The sequence below is a fragment of the Dipodomys merriami genome, unplaced genomic scaffold (genome assembly GCF_024711535.1).
Source record: "Dipodomys merriami isolate MVZ:Mamm:240054 unplaced genomic scaffold, mDipMer1.0.p SCAF_113, whole genome shotgun sequence".
Lineage (NCBI taxonomy): Eukaryota > Metazoa > Chordata > Mammalia > Rodentia > Heteromyidae > Dipodomys > Dipodomys merriami.
Window position 1 is genome coordinate 1,248,485 of NW_027202416.1, and position 20,979 is coordinate 1,269,463.

Here is a 20,979-nt window from a genome sequence, read left to right on the forward strand (position 1 = left end):
AAAAAAAAAAATAGGCGTACAATTAAAGATTTTCATCACTTAAGAGATTGAATAGCTGAGAAGACATTTTGCTATTACTGGCATGGTTCTTAAACTAAGTGAAATGCATGAAAATGTGACAGTTGTTCCAAACAATGATTATGGCTTATACTTTTCTGTTTCAATGAGATGAGTAACTTTATTGTAAATGAAACCTCTGGCAAGGTTGTAGGGCATATAAATTTTAGGGTAGAAGGGTTAATGTTAGAAAGCCAAGATAGATTCCATAAACAGCACTGGCTTCACTTATCTGTTAATTATACTTATGACATATAAGTATATAAACATAACTATGAATTGAGTGAGAAATGTGTGATTTACACAATTGATTCAATGACAACTAAGACCAGAAAACACTTCCCTACATTTATGTAAACTATTGTACCTAGTGAAGATTTAAAGAGTTTTAGAATATATATTTTAACATTTATGTCAAAATATTTATTTTACCTGTTTATTTTTATTTTTGGCGGTTGTGGGGCTTGAAATCTGTGCCTGGACGCTTTCTCTCAACTGTTCAGCTCAAAGCTAGTGCTCTACCACTTGAGCCACTGCTAGTTTTTTGTTGGCTCATTGGAGATAAGTGTCTCATGGACTTTCCTGCCTAGGGTGGTTTTGAACCATGATTCATAGCTCTCCGAATCCTAAGTAGCTAGGATTACAAGTATGAACCACTGGCACCTACTACAGAATTATTTTTACACATTTATGAAGTATGTAGTGGTAATCCCATTCATTTATATCTTGTGTAATGATCAAGCTATATCATATCCAATAGTTTCTGTTTGTAACATTTCTCTTTAGTGAGACTGCTCAAAACCTTATCTTTTGGCTATGATGAAATATCTATTCTTAGCTATAATCACTTTGCTTTTTATGGTATACAATTAATATATTAACTTTTAGTCATGGACGTCTGCTAATTAAAGTCATATAAAGTATGAATTGTAAAGTGGAAGTAATTTGTGGTTCCATTACCAGTTTTAGGAAAACAATTATGTCTTTTGTTTTCAATTGTAGTTCTGTGGGAATGTGTGACATTCATTGATTTAACTTCTAAAATTGATAACAGTTACATTATATCAAGTTGATTCAAAATTGTATTTGAAAATTGCACCCTTAACACAAATGTACTTCCACTTTCTTCTACCACATAATTAAAATAACAGTAAAGCAAAGATTTGCGTAGAAAACTAAAGCTAGATCCTTATATATCACTCTGCACCAGAATCAACTTCAAATGGAACAAGACCTTGGAGTCAAACAGACATTCTGAAAACATTACAGGATGGAATAGGAGCAACCCTAGGTCTCCTTGGCACAGGACAAAATTTCCTTAATAGAGTGCCAGAAACACAACACATCAAAGAAAGGTTGGAAAAATGGGATTGCATGAAATTTTAGAGCTTCTGCATGGCAAAGGACATAGCTAGCAAAATCAATAGAAAGCCCACGGATTGGGAGAAGATCTTCACTAGCCATACAACAGACAAGGGTCTCATATCTAAAATATAACTGGAACTCAAAAAATTAAATTCCACAACAACAAATTTTCAAAGAAACAACTGCCCAATAAATAAATGGGCTAAAGACTTAAAGAGAAATTTCTCTGAAGAGGAAAGAAGGATCGCCAACAGACATATGAAGAAATGCTCAACCTCTCTAGACATAAAAGTAATGCAAATCAAAACAACATTGAGATACCACCTCACCCCAGTTAGAATGGCTATAATCAAGAACTCTAATAACAGCAGATGCTGGAGGGGATGTGGACAGAAGGGAACATTTCTGCATTCTTGATGGGAGTGTAAACTTGTTCAACCACTTAGGACAGTATTATGGAAGTTCCTCAAAAGACTCCACATAGATCTCCCCTATGACCCAGCAATCCCACTTTTGGCATTTACCCAAATGTTCACAAACAAGACCACACTAAATCTACCAGCACGACTATGTTTATTGCAGCTTTACTTACCCTAGCTAAGATATGGAACCCACCCAGATGCCCCTCTGTAGATGAATGGAACAGGAAAATGTGGTATATATACACAATGGAATTCTATGCCTCCATCAGAAAGAATGAAATTGCCCCATTTGTTTTCGGAAATTGAAAGAATTGGAAAAAATTATATTAATTGAAGTAAGCCAGACCCAAAGAAATATAAGTCTCATGGTTTCCCTTATTCACAATTACTAGTATATGTCGTGGACAAGCAGAAATGATCAGATAAGTTGATGTTAGGCAAAATGAAGCCAAAGATAAGGACTCAAATGTTTTTTTTTCTCTTGCTATTGTTTTTAGCATATTTATAAGATGATTTCTTTGTTGCTTTGTATGTTCCTTCCCCATGACATAACCCTTGTTTTCACTGTATTTGATATTGGTATAATTTGTGGAGGGGAAGGGAAAAACAATTTGTTTAAATAGGGATATAGGTAGTCCCATGCAAAAATCAGATATACAACAAGTTATGTCAGAAAATGAACTTTACAACTTTGGCGCCTGGGTTGCTTTGGGGGGAAGATGGGAAGGAATTGTAAGGGGAAACAAAGGAGAGGGAAACAATGTTTGATAAGAAATGTAATCATTACCTTGCTCATGTAATTGTAACCCCTCTGTATGTATTTTCACAATAAAAAATCATGAAATAATAAAGCAAAAATCCATGTCAATTTTTTTTGGTGGTGGTGGGGCTTGAATTCTGGGCCTGGTCGCAGATTTCAATGAGCTCTTCAGCTCATTGATACCACTGTACCACTTGAGCCACAGAGCTGTTTCTAGTTTTCATGTGGGTTATTGGAGATAAGAGTCTCACAGACGTTTCTGCCCAGGCTGGCTTTGAACCACTATCCTTGATCTCAGACTCCTGAGTAATTAGGATTATAGGCATGAGCCACCAAAGCCCAGATCCAAGTCAATGTTTAAAAAGCAAGCTTATTGAAACTTCTGGTTTTTCCAATAAACAATCTTACTTTTTATCATTAGTTTATAACGATGAGTTATTTTTAGATGTAACTGTGAACTTTTTAATAGAATCAAATATAAGTTTTACTATTACTCAGTATCTCACAAAGTCCACTGTAATTGACTTTCCCCAAAGTCAGTTATTACATACTATATTGCTGACTATTATTACAGTCTATATTACATATAGTGTGAAGTGAAAATAGTTTGGACTATTTCATATAAATTAGTAGATGCTATGTTAGCATTATAAATTCACATCTGTGATTTTAAAAGAAGGAAAGAAGATTTTAGAGTTAAAATCAATTATAAATGTGTAGTGTGTCCCAATTAAAGCCAAAATTCTGAGTTCATACAGACAAAATTATTTTCTTTCCACTAAAGACTTTGAGGTAATACTATTTGAAATAGTGAGGCAATAAGAGGAAGAATTCAAATCACGTCAAACAATGTCTCTGTTATTCAACTACCCCCTCAACTAACAAGACCTATCTGGTCCCAGATGTCACAAAACTTCAAGTATCTCTCTTAGAAATCTATTTCGAAAAGTTCTAAATCACTGATTCTTTGTGTACTTTCTCTTCTATGAAACAAAATATAGACATAAAACAACTGAAATAAAATGCACACATCTGTTGAAGTCACCACAGCTGGAAAAACAACCAACAAACTAGAACTCCCCCAGGAACAAAACCATGTTGTGATGTTATTTTTAAGCACAAAACCCTCATATACATGTTGCCCTTGACTAGAAACATAAAGATAACTGTGTCTCAGAAATACGGTTGTGTTCATTTGTAATTAAATTCATCTAGATGAACCTAATATAGCAAATCCCTTGAATGGATCAAATTGTTTAAAAGAAATATGACTGTAAGGGGAGTGAGATCTGCACATATTTAAGAGAATAAAATAACAAAAATCATGATATCTTAAAAAATTCAGAAATAGTAATAGTAATAGTATCCATATTGAGACATAAATCCTACTGATTTAACAAGAACAAAATATGCAAATAATAGAATCTGAGCAGTGTACCTGACTGTACATAATTTTAAACTACTCCAAATTACACTTTGTAGAAGACAGAATGTGGGTTATCTAAAGGAAAACATCAACCCATGATATAAATGACATTAAAAATCTCATGAAAAGGGCTGGGAAGGTGGCTCAGTGGTAGAGGGCTTGCCTTGCATGCATAAGGCCCTGGTTTTGATTCCTCAGCACCACATAAGCAAAAATAAAGAAGCCGGAAGTGGTAGAGCACTAGCCTTGAGCTGAAGATCTGAGAGACAGCGCCCAGGCCCAGAGTTCAGGCCCCATGACCGGAACGCCCCCCAAAAAAATCTCATGGAAAGAGAGTAGTTGATTCTGGAAATAATAGTTTAATAAATGGTGGTCAAAAAATCTTTCTACTACTGAAAAAATTGCACACATATTTAGTTAGATCCAAAAAAGACCCAAGATACTCAAGCTCATTTGAAACTTTGGCAAAGTAGCAGGATAAAATTGTAACATTATTATCGATCTTGACTCTGGCATGGAATTAATTTCCTCTTTGATCTGACAAATGAATATATGAAAAAAACAGAACTTCAACTAAATATCAAGACCTAACTAAACATATAACCAGAAAAGTCGTCATGCAAGCCGTATTGCAACTGGGATAAAACAAAAATCAGTCATACTGATTCTGTATTTATTGTAAATGTCGACTCTTTCATAAATTATTTCCTTTAGCTTCCATTTGTAAAACATTGCATTAAGTGTACATCTTGGTAACTTATTTTGGATTCCTCCTTCAATATATTTCTGAGTATAATGTCTCACATCATTTTCTAACCCATGAAATGATGTTGATTGCAAAACAAATGGTAATAACCACTGTTTATAATACACAAAATCTCATAAGCATGACACCAGTAAGCATTGGTTAACATTTTGGTATCATGATCTCATGACTGATGAGGCCTATCTGCATGAGCATAATTGTACCTAGGTTCCTCAGCCTAAATTTAACAACTGTTAAAAAATGTTTATGGAAGTGGCGCTGTAGCTCAAGTGGTAGAGCGCTCGCTTTGAGTAGAAGAGCTGAGGGACAACGCCCAGGCCCAGAGTTCAAGCCCCACGACCGACAAAAAAAAAAAAAATGTTTATAACTTTATCTGTCACCCATCAGAGATGAAACCTGAATATAAAGCCTAAGGAAAATGATAAGATAAGAATTTAGCTTTTCTAGATATAAAGTAAACAAAATGCAGCATAGAGTAACTCTGGTTTAAAGTCAACCTATTTCTCTAAAACATTCTACGCATTTCCTTACAATGTGTATTATTTTCAAGAAGGGAATGGGTAATGTGAGAAGAGGACTAACCAAGCATTATCTTCAAATATACATAATTTGGATTTACCTCTTTATTTTGCTCTAAGCATAGTTGATAAAAAAAAACAGTTTGAATAATTGATTTCCAGATCAAGTATAATATATTCTAGTTGCATATACCAAAATACATTCAGAAAATGGTATATAGCAATTAAGTAAAGAAAGTACGGGCAGAAAAAATGGCATCTCTATACTATGTGACCCCCAATTCTTCAGTATTTCATTCTGCCTCCATTTAATGAATATGATGGTTTAAATGCTGTATAAAGTATTAATTAAAATCAATCAGTGTCGTAGAATACAATTGTGTAGAATTTTATCCTAGAATCATGCAAGAACTGCCCATTCAATCATGATATACATCACATTCCATTGGTATTCATATGGATAGGAATGAGTTTCTTAGGATCTCAGGCCATTTGGAAGTGGCAGATCCAGGCTTCCAACTGTGGGCTCCAGCTCCCACCACTTAAACCTGAGGATAGGGAACTCACAGGTGTGTCCAAGAACATCAGCAAAACCAATGATGAGGCAGGCACCAGTGGCTCCTCCTTGATACTTACAAGGCTGTGATAGGAGGATCATGGTCAAAGTCACTTTAAGCCAGGAAGTCCTTGAGACCCTTGTCCAACTTCAATGCCAACAAAGCCAGAAGTAGATTCGTGTGGCTCCAGTGGTAGAGGGCTAGCCTTGAGCAAAAGCAGCTCAGGGACTGTGCCAGATCCTGAGTTCAAGGTCCAAGACTGGCAACAAACGGACATACACAACAATCTGTGCAGCCATCCAGCTCAAGCAGGTCACCGTCTTGTCCCCAACTGAATTGTACAGAGTTCCCTGGGAAAGGGGCTGGGGAGCCACTGTCATCTTAACTCTGCCCAGTCTGCCTTCATCACAGGATTCTGCCACACCCCCATTATTTCATGATTCTTTCTGACCACTGGGATACAAGAATTGTGGTTACGCCCACATTCCATGTTGCCTGGTAGATGGATTAGGCTCTGTTAACATACTGAGCCTGAGATCCACAGTGGGGAAATCATACCACAGGAGCAGTGGGCCAGCAGCAGGAACCTGGCCCACCTGGCAGCTCAGTGCCACACTGAGCTGGAGCTACAGCCTCCCGCCCCATGAGCTGCCACCACAGCATTCATGGGGATGGGAAGCAGGACATGTGGGCATCCAAGAAGAAAATCTGCTTCATCCACAACCTGCCTGATGAGGTGGACTTCCAGAATCCAGCAAGTTAGCTCCACCATCGATGCAACCAGCTGTCAGCACACATCCAAACTATTGAGGAGTCCCTCGTGGCGTGTAAAGAGCAGATGTTGGTCCTGAATGAGCTGTTTTGGGAAAAAGCTGAGTGTGTTTGCTGGATATCCCAGGAGAAGATGGAGAAGAGAAAAGTACTGCAGGAGCTGCTGTCGATCCTCACAGAGGAAAGTATGGACAGCAGGCTCGAGATGCCAGCACCGGCTGAGCCCCCAACCACCAATGCTGCTTCAGATGCATCAGTGCCTGTGGAGGTGAAATTAGGGAGGAGCCAAAATGTTTTGAAGAATTGCAACTTGAAGACAGCGTGGAAACTGCCAGAGGATAGATCAGGGTTCTCATCACCATAGAGGACTCCCCCAAGGAGCACATCCTGCTGCAGATGCCCTAGATACAGATCTGCCCACAGCTCAGGTGAGGAGTGCTCCTTCCCTTTATTTGGTAGACTGATGCAGATAATGACTCCTCATGAGACATACTGACTCTCAAAAGCCTTGGAGGCCACCAGAAGTAGGTGGTCAGGTGGCCTTCTCTCAGGCCTCCATCTGCTGGGTGATGGGAAGGTTAAACTGGGGGTCAGGTAAGGCAGAGGCTGCTGGGAGGCGCCCCAATCTCAAGGGACATCTAATGGCCCATTGGTGACCAGGGAAGAGACCCATGTTATGCTTATCACAAAGAATAAATTGTTTTCAAAGGGGAAAGAAGCCGCAAATGAAGATTTGTTCTTCCAGTCCTGGGGCTTGAACTAAGGGCCTGGCCACTGTCCCTGAGCTCTTTTTGATCAATGCTGATGCTCAACCAGTTGAACCCCACTTCCCCTTCCAGCTTTTTCTGTGTGGAATCAAGCCCAGGGCTTCAGTCATGCTAGGCGACCACTCTACCACTGAGCCACATTCTCAGCTAGGATGATTCACTCCTCCCAAACCCATATGGCCATTCCTCAGATAAATAGTAAGTAGGGGCTAGGATGAATATGAAGCACTTCTGCTTCACACCAAAATAATTCCCCGCCCCCAATTCCGACACTCTTAGTTGAAGTTTCTCTTCTACCATTGAGGGATGAGGGAAGCAGAGGGGAGTCCCGAGAGAGGAGTATCAACAACAGTGGCCCCCTGAGCCCCACAACCTTCCCCACACAAGAGGTCCTCCAGATTCCAATCTTACCTGACTCAATGTGGAGTCTACACTGTCTTCCCACCACAGCAAGGCTCAGGATGAAATAAAGGTCAACCCTAGGCTCAGCCCACACCAGGGTGGAAGCTCCTAATCCCAAACCTACTTCCACCTCTGACTGCCCAGAGTTAGGCCAGACACACCACTCACCACTATGTTGCCGGTGATGACCTCATGGATGGATTCCAGGAAGAAGGTCTATGGCAAAGAGCAGAAGCAGCAGGGTGAGCATGGCAGAAAAAGGTTGGGTGATTGCTTTGGGATCTTCCTCCTTGGAGCCCTCCCTTCCATCCAGAGCCATGCTGACCCAAAGCATGGACAAGGCCAGGGGGTGAGACAAGATGGACCAGCACGGGACTAAAGGAGGAACTGCTTTGTCCTGGAGCACTTGAAAATTCCAATTATATTTGTCCAAAGCCAATCCTAAAGCCAACATCTCCTTTTTGTTGGCCATGAACACTCTCCCTGAGCTCTTATTCTCGAGGCTGGTACTCTACCACTTCAGCCACAGGACCACTTTTGTTTTCTGATGGTTCATCAAGGATAAGAGTCTCACACACTTTCTGCCCAGGCTGGCTTGGCACCGTGATCCTCCAAATCTCAGCTTCCTGAGTAGCTAGGATGCCAGGCATGAGCCACCAGTGCCCAGTATGTGATAACTTTTGAAGGCATCTTGGTGATTTTGGGAAGAAGCCCCAACGGGCCTGGATAGACCATGACTCAAACAAGGAGCTGGGATCAGAGAAGGATGACCTTCTACCCATTCTGTTCCCCAAAATTAAAGATGCCAGGTGGTGGTATATGCATCAGACACCTAGGCCAGCAGCCACCAGGCTTAGTGGGGAAAAAGTAGAGAATACCAAAGATTGCAGTGTAGAAATCTCTGATTTTGCATGCATGTGTGTGTGTGTGTGTGTGTGTGTGTGTGTGTGTGTGTGTGTGTGTGTGTGTGTGTGTGTGTGTGTGTGTGTGTGTGTGTGTGTGTGAACTCAGGGCCTAGGCTCTATCCCTGAGTTTTCTTGCTCAACGCTACTGCTCTGCCACTTGAGCCACAGCCCCACTTGTTTTCTATTGTTAATTGTAAGTAAGTGTCTCAAGGATTTTCCTCTCCAGGGTGACTTGGAAGCAAGATGGAGACCCCAGGGAAGCAAGAGTAAACACAAATCACAGGTACTATCCCTATGGTGGGCCACTCCTTCCCCCTGGTGGCCAGATGCGGGATATGCTGCCCCGTGCCATTGTCCTCTAGAGTTCAATTTTGAGAAGTGACCAGGGCCAAGCTGACTTTTGTTCACCCTGAGTGCTGATGCCAGAGCAGGTCTGTTCCACCCTAGGCCAAGAGAGCCCCAGGAGGCCCATGGGAAGCATGGGGCACAAGGAAGAGAGAGGTCAGTTCCAGGCTGAGCTAAGAGCCTTTGCCCCCAGACACCCCAACTTGGCCTTCCTTATCACCATAAGACCTGTCAAAGAACAACCCCCAAAAAACCAAAATTGGAGCTGTGCCTTCAAGTGGTAGAGCTCTAGCATGAAACCAAAGAGCTCAGGGACAGGGCCCCCAAACTTTGAGTTCAAGACCCCGAGCTGACTCTCCCCCATAAAACACAGGTTGGTTAAATGTGAGCTGGTAGGATTTGTGAAGTGTTTCTGAAGAATGGGGATACTGAAGAAAGCATCCTAATTCTAATGAAATCTGGACCTGTTACATACAGCTATGTGCTGAGTCCTTCAAAGGGCTCTATTTGCTGCATCCTTCCCACATGGGGGTTTTGTGCTGAGTCCTCAAAAATGTGCTGTTTGCTGAGTCATCCCATAGAGTGCTATATGCTGAATCTCAGAGAAGAGTGGGCCGTGCTGAGTTTTTCAAAGGGTGCTGTGTTCTGAGTCCATTACACAATGTACTGTATGCTGAGTCCTTCAAAAGTTGTGGTGTGCTAATTCATCTAAAAGGGTCCTGCTATGTGCTGAGCCCTTGAGAAGAGAGTGATGAGGTGAGATTTTTGAGTGCTGTGTGCTGAGTCCTTTACACAGGGTGCTCTGTATTGTCCTTCAAATTGTGCTGGGTGCTTATTGCTTCCACAGTGTGGTATGTGCTGAGTCCTACCATAGTGTGGTATGTGCTGAAACTTACAAAATTCTTCTATGCACTGAGTTCTTCAAAGGGTGCTATAAAATGAGTGATTTACAAAGGGTGCTTTGTACTCAGCTTTTCAACGGGCTGTGTGTGGAGTCTTAACAAATAGGGTGCTATGTAATGTGCACCACATTAGCAAAAAGAAAAAAAGCCGGATGTGGCGCTGTGGCTCAAGTGGTAGAGCACTAGCCTTGAGCTGAAGAGCTGAGGGACAGCACACAGGCCCAGAGTTCAGGCCCACGACCAGACCACCCCTTCCAAAAAAAAAGAATTAGACTCTTTCCCAAATTGATGGGGACTCGTCAAAGAAAAAGAACTATGAACCAAACTCCTTGATAAGCATTGATGCAAACTTCTCAATAAATTTCTCACCAACCAATTTTAGCAACTAACAAAAAAATTATATGCTATGATCAAACAGTATTCATCCTAGGATACAATTGGATTCAATATACTTGTCAATAAGCATAAAACACGCCATCAGTAGAAGCAGGGAAAGAACCACATGATCATCTATATGGATGTAGAAAAAGCTTTTAAAAAGCTCCAATACCCCTTTATGATTAAAGGTCTGAGAAGCTAGGAATGCATGGAGCTTTCTTAAATATAATACAAAGTATGTATATGACAAAGAGATAATAAGCGTGTACCTAATGGTGGAAGCATGAAGACATTAAAATCCGGAATGAGAAAAGGATGTCCACTATCTCTACTATTCTTCAACATAGTAGTGGACTTTCTAGCAAGAGCAATAGGCAAGAGAAAAACATAAAGGGGATCCAAATAGGGAAGAAGTAAAACTATCCGTATTTACAGATGAAATGATCCTATATTTAAAGGACACTATAGCTCCTTCCCCCCACGTTAGTAAAGGTGGTGCTAACCTTAGGAATGTAGCAGAGTATAAAACCCACAAGAATCAGTAGTTTTTCTGTTTTACTAACAATGGGAAGATCCACACTGAAATCCAAAAAAACCTCATATGTATTAGCCTCAAAATCAAATCAAATCTATACAAAACAAAACAACAACAAAACTAGGAATTAATAAATTTAAAATAGGAAATTTAAGGAGATTCAAGGAAATGGAAAGTCTTTCAATGCTCCTGGTTGGAAGAATTAACAATTAACATTGTGAAAACTGCAATACTGCCCCCAAACAATTGACAATACAATACCCATCAAAATCCCAACAATATGCTTCAATGCAGTAGAGAAAGCAATCTGAATGTAATAAGAAATTACAAAATTACAGATGAAACCTAAGGATTAGAAATGAACTCATAGGCCTATTGTCATTTTACACACACACACACACACACACACACACACACACACACACACACACACACATACACACAATGGAATTCTATTCACCCATCAGAAAGGATGACTTTTCACCAGTCTTAAGGAAAATGAAAGGTTTGGGAAAATTATACTAAAAGAAAGGTATGCACACTCAGAGCAATATAGTTTTCATAGATTCATTCTTTTATGGTTGCTAGAAGGTGCCTACGAATCTACAAGTACATGACAGATTCTACACTGCCCCAGATAGAATGGCGATTATCAAGAAAACTAACAATAGTGAATGCTGACAGGGATGTAGCCAAATGGGAACTCTATTACACTGTTGGTGGGAAATTAAACTTGTTCATCCACCGTGGAATGCAGTACGGACGTTCCTCAAAAGACTAAACATAGATTTCCCTTAAGACCCAGTAATTCCTGTCTTGGGCAGTAATCCAATAAATAACAAGCAAGCTCACATGAAAGCTACCAGCATAACTATGTTCAGGGACCCGACCCAGAGTTCAAGGACTGGAAAACAAGTTACCACTGCTGGTATTTTTTCCCCAATAGGAACCTTTTTTTTGGGGGGGGGCTTCTGGTCATGGGGCCTGAACTCTGGGCCTGAGCGCTGTCCCTCAGCACTTCAGCTCAAGGCTAGCACTCTACTACTTGAGCCAAAGCGCCACTTCCAGCTTTTTTCTTTTTAATTATGCAGTACTCAGTAATCAAACCCAGGACCTCATGCATATAAGGCAAGCCCTGTACCACTGAACCACCTTCCCAGACCTAAATATGTATCTTTTGACATAAGATACCAAATCATTCTATTTGCAGCAGCTAGGATATGACTTAAATGTAGTGGGTGATAAAATGGCTTCTTTATTGAATGTTAGGAAAAGATGTAAGCAGTCCAAGAAAAGGGTGATTTGTTGTTGTTGTTGTTTTAGGGGCTTGAAATCTGGGCTTGGGCACTGTCCCTGACCTCTTCAACTCAAGGTAAGGGCTCTACCTCTTGAGCCACAGTTTCTGTTTTTCTGGTGGTTAAATGGAGCTGAGAGTCTGCGGGACTTTCCAGCCCAGGCTGGCTTTGAACAGCAGTCCTCAGATCTCAGCTTCCTTAGTAGAAAGGATTACAACTGTGAGGCACTGGCACCAGCCTAAAAATGAGAGACTTTTATAAAAGAAAATCCACCTCTTCACCTGTGTCTAAACCTCAGATATCACTATTAGAACACTTCATCCTTGACTCATTTCATCAGACATTTGTGAATTTTCTCTTTTCTTTCATGTGAGAATACTGTAGTCAATATCAACTCAGCTATGGGACTGAATCAATTGTATGGTAATTGCTAGCACCTAAATCAAGAACATTTACCTCAAAACAAATGAAACCCTCATTTGGAATAATTTTTTTCACTTTTTATTACAAATCTGTGCTTTACTACTTCCTAATGTGATATTAGAACTCCTAACAGAGTGATGATATTTTCTTTTCTTCAGCAATTGGCCTTCTCCCACATGTGGTCAAATATTTAAGAATTCAAAGATTTCCATTGAAAATTCATTAAGCTGATGTTAAAGAAAATGTGCATTTCTCAAAAAAAGGAATGTGGTCTGCTCTCTTCTTACAAGCACAGGACTTCTATGATTTATGTGTTCTACAAGGAATACTATTTTCCAATCTTTTTTGACCAATTTTAGTCTGATCAGTCTTTCTGACCCTCTCTCTGGAGTCTCATTTCAGTCTGCCTCATCACAAATATTTTATTTATCATCAAAATTACTCTCAGCTTCTGTTTTTTGCCTGACTTCATGTAGGCTGTGATAGCAGCCTTGACTGGCAGTGAATACTGGAGTTGTTTTTTTTGTTTGTTTGTTTTTTTGTTTTTAGAGGTCTAGGATTACTCTTCAATGTATTAGCATCTCTGGGCCCCAGTGACCTGCTGGCCTAGAGTCAATGGGTTTTTCTCCTAAACATACAAAAACAGCTGACTAAATTCCTGTTTTAATTGTCTCAAAATGAGGCAATCTGGCATCCTTGGAAATCCAGGAATAATCATCTGTAACCACTTACAGAAATGGTCTATCAAGATGGCTTTTCAAGGTTGACTGTGAAAAATGTTCATTTCCAACTCACCACCATAAAACAGATCACATCCCTGGGAACAAAATTTTGGAAAGAAGGTTCGCCTTCCTTCCTTCTCTTATGATAGATCAAACCATAATATTCTGCAGTTGTGGCCAGCCTGGAGCACATTTTCCCAAGAATATTCTGTAATGTAAAAGAGGATCAACTATCCTCTTTTACTTGAAAATACTTGTCTACTACAGATGGATTTATATGGCTTATATCTGTTGTTATTTTCATTACTTCAAACACATGGATAATTTATATTGGGATTAGATAAGTGGCAAAGGATTTATGGAATAAACACTAAGTTTACTTTCATATATCCAATGTAATACACTTATCCTCTTTTGGAAAATTAAATCCAACTTTAAAACAATGTCAGAAATATAAAATAAGCCTTAATACGTATAATCTGGCACAGATACACCATCATTTACTCAGAAATTCAGTCTCTCTATAAATATTTATTTAGTACAAAATAATAAAAATTTAATTAATGAATATGACTTTTAAGTACCATCTGAAATACTCCTCATGTCTATAATTGCATATAATTGTATAGCTCTCACCTAGACAAGAATTTAACATGCATGTAGAAATCAAATTTCTAGAATATAAGCTAGATGAGAGGAGACATACTCTCATGTAAAGTGTGGTGAATTTTTACCACAATTCTGAACCGTTCCACCTAATACCAAGAGTCATGTGCAATAATTTATTATTTGATGTTAAGATGATTGCTAAGTTTAGAATACACTTTGAATTATTACATTAATTCACAGAAATGAAACAATAATGACATATTATTTGTTAAAATTCTAATGCTTGTCAATTTCACAATTCATAAAATATATTATTAAAATTAGTTTCACTTTCTTCTTTTCTATAGGTGCTGAAATTAAAATTATATATTTAACATTGAATATTAAGAAATCAATGATAAATAACCTACTATGAAAATGATATGCTATTAAACTGTGATTTGAATTATATTTCTAACAAATTGTGATGTAAATAACATTTAATAGAATTATGGGTAATATTTTTTATGCTTACCAGCTTATTTGTTTTCTAATTGTGTCATTTGTTATTGTTGGTTCAAGTCATCTCTTCACCTTAATTTTTCAGTTTTCTATTTTATCTATATTGCTTTGCTGATTGTGCATTTTGTTTTCCCTTTTCAGTGACTGACATTAGGCTGTAAATCTGTATGGTAGTTTATTACTTCCTATGGTAAAGTCAAATTACTGCTCTCCACAGCTGTTCTACTCTACTATACTACAGTACCTCCCCCACTCCCATCTCCTGTATTGCTGCTCTCATATACTTTATTTTAATTTAAATTTTATTGTCCAGGTAATGTACAGAGGGGTATAGTTACATAAGTAAGGTAATCAATTCATTTCTTTTCTAACTTTTTTACCCCTTCTCCAATGTCTCTCCTTCTTCATTCACAACAACCCCCCCAATATCATTTCCAACATATTGTCTTATGAGTACCATTGTTGCATAGGATCCCCCTTTGTCCTTTGTCTCACCATTTTATTTTTTTCCCTTTCGTTTCCCTAGTTCCCTAGTTCCCTAGTTATAATACCCAGGGTATCAAAATCAAATACAATGACTACAGGGGATAAACCATTGGTGGGTAAAACACAAAAGGATGAAAAGAAATCATGTAATACATTCATAACAACAACAATAAAGAACATATCCTGGAGTTCATTTCATTTAGAATCACCTTATATGGTTATAGTACATAGCTATTGAGTTATTCTGCTCATCTAATAAGGTTATACGTGATGTGCACAATAATGTTTCCCTTTTTACCCAATATTCCCACTTCTGGGCATTTAACCATGTGACCACAAAAAGACCACACTGAAGCTACCAGCACAATTATGTTTATCACAGTATTATTTACCATAGCTAAGATATGGAATCAACTCATATGCCTCTCAATAGATGAATGGAACAAGAAAATGTGACACACACACACACACACACACACACAGACACGCACACACACACACATACACAAATACACATACATGGAATACTATGCTTCCATCAGAAACAATGATACCACCTTATCTGTAAGGAAATGGAAGATCTTGGAACAAATCATATTAACTGAAGTAAGCCAGACTTAAAGGAACATAGGTCTCAAGGTTTTTCTTATTTGTAATAATTAAGTTACATCAAGGAAAATTTCATGTATTTTAATTTGACATTTTGTTCTATGTTGAGCATATATTATTGCTATATTGCTTGTTATTGTTTCCTTTTTTTGAGGAGGCCTAACATTTATTTAACCAATAAAGTGAAGTATGTAGGCACTGTTATCAGGTTTAATATAATGTATCTACTTAATTTTTTTTATTGTGAAAATATTGTACAGAAGGGTTACAATTACATAGGCAAGGTAATGAGTACATTTCTTATCAAGCATTGTTGATTCCTCTTTTGTTTCCCCTTGCCATCCCTTCCTATAAATCCCCCTACCCTGTGCCAAAGCTGTAAAGTTCGTTTTTTGACATAACATCTTATACATCTCATTGTTGCAATGGGTCCACCTTTATCCCTATTTAAACAATTTTTTCCTTCCCCTCCACAAATTATACCTACATCAAATACAGTGCAAACAGGGGTTATACCGTGGGGGAGAGACATACAAAGCAACACAGAAATATTTTATAAATATGTTAGAAACAATAGCAAGAAAGATTTAAAAAAAAAGAGTTCTTATCTTGGTGAACTTTTCGCCTAACATCAACTTATCTGACCATTTCTGCTTGTCTCAGATATATATTAGTTGTTATAAATAAAGGAAACCATGAGATCTATGTTTCTTTGTGCCTAGGTTATTTCACTTAATATAATTTTTTTCAAGTCTTTTCATTTCCTGACAAATGGGGCAACAGGCCGTTATACTTAAAGAATTATGTTCATTTTATCCATTACTGAAGGAAGAACAACTGAAAGAGCAACCCCTATGAGGAAGAACAACTCCTACTTACTTATCATCATTCCTATGTAAGGCCAGTGTTGTCCCCTGTATCCTCATGTTGTACATTACAACTCTATACTTGGTCATCCTGTATATCTACTATCTTCTACACTGTGACCTAAATGCCCCAGCAATTCCACTTTGCTTTACTTTTTAAAAAAATTATCTCTAAATGTTTGAGATTGGTGTGTGTGTGTGTGTGTGTGTGTGTGTGTGTGTGTGTGTGTGTGTGTGTGTGTGCGTGTGTTGTTGTTGTTGTTGTTGTTGTTTTACAAAGATCACAAGACAATATTTTTCTTGATTTGAATACATCTTTCAGGTTATTGTAAGTTGTGGCTAATGGGAGAAGTCTCTTGCTATTTTAAGTATGAAACAGAAAAATATATTTGTGCATGCACCACAGTTGCTTTATTATTCTGTACTTGAACACTTAACTTCGATTTTTATCTTGGCTGTTGTTGTGAATAATGTGAATAATAATGAACCACAGATATATTTATCAGTTATCCATAGAGAAATAATCACATGATCGGTGGATAAGATGATATTTCAAGTTTGCATTTCTTAGAAAATTGCATACTACTTTCTACAATGAGAATACTAACCTGTATGTTGACCAAGAGTGTAGAAAATTTCCTTTTTTCTACACTCTCACCAACATTATTACCTTCTGAGTTTTTTGAAAGGGCAGGTTTTTACTATGTGTAGTACCCTAGACTGGCCTTAGACTCAAATCCCCTTACTCCAACCTCTCCAATGCTTGGAATTACAAGCCTTAACCACCACACGAGGTTCCTCTGATTTTTTAATGAGTATAATAGTTATGAAGTAGTATCATATTAATTTCTCTAATGACTTCTGTTCAGAAAGCATTAAGCCAGCATAGAAGTTGTATTAAACATAATTTTGTAAAGACACTGGCCATTTTCAGGCTATTGGAAAACATGTCTATTCAGAACTTTTGTCCATTTTTAATCATTTCTTGTTAATCTCATCTTTAATCTCTCTATACAAAATCAATAATTAATTCAAGGTTTTAGAAAGAAAAAAATTAAGCAATTACTAACATTTTTCATTTTTCAATAACATGATAAATTGCTTAAATCATTTTCTGTTTACACTTGAGACTATATAACTCAATATAGTTAGACCTTCTATAAGACTATATGTATTTTATTTATTTTAAGATGATTGTTCTTCCAAAGCCTGCGTGTATAATTTCCCTTAGATTCTTTCTGTCTCATGTAGTTCAGATTTCAAATTGAAGAATAAATGTAAAGAAGCAAACAAAAAAATACAGTTCCTCTCTTTTGATATTGCCTCTACAAGAATGAGGAAAGAGTTCATCCTCGTAAGGACCTATGATATAATACCAAAAAGAGAATTCATTCTTCTAGGTATTCCCTATTTTTGCAATGTAACTTAAACGAAGTAAAACACAATATACTTTTCAGATACTTTTACGTTTTATTAGTTTTGCACATTTTCGTATGGACTTCACCTCAGTCTACAACATTCCTTCATTATTCTGTCCCTGAAATTTTTATACTACCAAGACATAAGATAACCAGTTTGATTTACAGCATGAGAAGTTATCCAACTAGCTTCCTTAGAAACAGAGCATGGTCAATAGATAACATTACTTCTGGTTACTCACTACCTGTAATGGTTTCTGTAATACTTATTGCATTCTATTTAGTATTTAAAAAACTGCTGGCTAAACTCAACGCTCATTCATAGAAATTTATATTAAGTATTTCACAAGTTTTATTTTTCTCAATTCTTAAGGTAACATTTGCGATAATGCTAATATTATTATCATTCTAGTGTTGGGAAAAATTGTAACTAAAGGCACTAAGTGAATGGTCCAAAGACAAACAGTGAGCAAGGAAATAAGTTAATGTTTCCAAAAGTCTTTCAACAATACAAAAAAGGTAGGTAAAACCCCCATTCTCTTACACTCTCAATTCAATATTCATGTTGTCCAAGAAAAAATAGCATAACAATTACTGCCCATGGAGATTGTTTTCTGTTACAGTTTATATTCAACACAGACTGTGTTGGTGACATTGGGTTATCCCGAACAGAACTGAACTTATAAATTGAGGTCCAAAGATAGTCAAATTTCTTCTGTCACTCAGCTCCAATAGCCTTTTTTAAAAAGTACTAAAATTTTAAATAGCTTCACTTACTGTCTTTTAAGAATCCCAAAACGAAATAAGTTCACATATATTCACTCCAAAATGCTTTAATAGTAGGAGATGATAAAACACGCCCCTGAGAAGTAAATTTTCTCCTACTTTTAAAATTATTCTGAAAGCCTTGTGCTGGCTGGTCACTCCTGTAATCCTATCTACTGTAGATATCTACTCAGTAGCCTGAGATCTGTGGATAATAGTTGGAAGCCAATCAGGGCTAAATAAATTCATGAAATTATTTTTCAAAACTTATAATGAACTAGCAAACAGCCTGGAATGGAGATGTAGCTCATATAGTGCTCACCAATCTAGGGAGAGAAGGCCTAGCAATTCCTTGAAGCACTGATTTCACTCTGAGCATGCTAATACACAAGCATCGGTGTGTGTGCACGTGTAGGTGCGTGCGCACACACCCACAGACACACCCACACATTTAATCAAAATAACATCATATCAGTGTTCTACACTAATTTCTTTGTTAATGATATTATATGGATAAAATAGAGGAAATAACTATTCCATCTCGGAAAATTTGTATACATATTTTAATTGTAAAAATACTTTACAGAGGGGTCACATTTACATGAGCAAATAATGAGTACAATTCCTAACAAGCATTGTTACCTCCTCCTTTATTTTTCCCCCATCGTCCCTACCCTCCCACCTCCACAAATACACCCCCCCTTCCCCGGCCTAAATTGTAAAGTTCATTTTTCAACAGAATGTCTTGTGCATCTCATTGTTACAATTGGTCAACCTGTATCCCTATTTAAGTATTTTTATTTCCCTTCCCCTCCCCAAATTAGAGAAACATATACATAGGATGTAGGGGCACCAACTTCAAATACAGTGAGAACAGGGGTTATAGTGTGGGAGAGGAACATACAAAGAAACAAAAAATATCCCATTGCACATTATAAGTACGTTAGAAACAATAGAGATAAAACTACTTGTTTCCCTATCTTGGGGTTCATTTCCCTTAATATCATCTTATCTGGTCATATGCACATGGCTTTTGACCTTTTCTGCTTATCCCAGACATATATTAGTTATTGAAAATAATGGAAACCATGGGACGTATGTTTCTTTGGACTTAGCTTACTTCACTTAATGAATTTTTTTTTCTAAGTCTTTCCAATTCCTAAAAAATTGGGCGATGTAATTGTTTCTGATGGAGGCATAGAATTCCATTGTGTACATATACCACATTTTCCTTCATCCATTCATCTACTGAGGGCCATCGGGGTGGGTTCCGTATCTTAGCTATTGTAAATAATGCTGCAGTAAACATAGTTGTAATGGTAGTTTATTTGTGAACATTTGGTTAAATCCCCAAAAGTGGGATTGCTGGGTCATAGTGGAGCTTTTTATGGAGTCTTTTGAGGACCCTCCATACTTTCCAAAGTTGACACTCTCACCAAGAATGCAGTAGGGTTCCTTGTGGCCACATCCTCTCCAGCATCTGGAACACTTCACGAATTTAGGTGTCAACCTTGCACAAGGCCATGGTAATCTTCTCTGTAATGTTCCAATTTTAGTGTATGTGCTGCCGAATTGAGCACAAAACATTTTATTTTTTTGGGTCCGGTCATGGGGCCTGAACTCTGGGCTTGGGCACTGTCCCTCAGCTCTTCAGCTCAAGGCCAGCGCTCTACCACTTGAGCCACAGCACCACTTTTGGCTTTTTGTTCATGCGGTGCTGAGAAATAGAACCTAGGGCCTCAGGCATGCAAGCCAAGCGCTCTACAACTGAGCCAACTTCCGAGCCCGCACAAAACATTTTTTATATATAAAGTGCAACTGATTTTCTTAAACTAGACAATTCAAAAAAGTAAGTTCAAAGGAATTTTCATGAAGTTTTAGAACCATGTATTTCTTACATAAGCACACATTTAAGAATAAAGTCAAGATTGACATGTCAAAAATTAAATAATTCCAGATAATTGTTGTTTGAGATGTGTGGGAGGAGGAATTCCATTATTCTATACAAGGCACCTGTCATAATGAACACTGCAGCAAGTGTTCAGGTTTGTTAAAATTTTAATGTTTTAAATGTATTTAAATTTGAGAATTTGCTTATATATGCCAAAATTAGGACGGTTTGGCAGGTCATAAAACTTTTCTATAAAGTATTTAAGATTTATGGTAGCAGATATATGCTACTAAGTATGTACATTTCAGAGTTTATAGAAACATTACTAATGAGAATTTGCAAAGGTTTTGTTTAAAGAAGCAGAGTGAAGAGTTAAGACTGTTAACTACACAGTTTCTGTTAAAACTTTAGAACTTCCATACATTACTTTATAAGTTCGTGAGGAACAAATGATGATATAAGCCATATAAAAAAGATGAGATGAGATGATCCATAAAAAGTAATCTTAGTGGGCAAAT

At 37.7% G+C, this 20,979-nt stretch overlaps 1 non-coding gene across 1 annotated transcript; it reads right to left on the bottom strand.

Annotated features, from left to right (window-relative positions):
- Positions 1-20,044: 20,044 nt before the first annotated feature.
- LOC138822618 (U6 spliceosomal RNA) lies at positions 20,045-20,150 on the bottom strand. The gene has a single exon (XR_011370582.1). It is a non-coding gene; the product is annotated as a U6 spliceosomal RNA (small nuclear RNA).
- Positions 20,151-20,979: the final 829 nt, after the last annotated feature.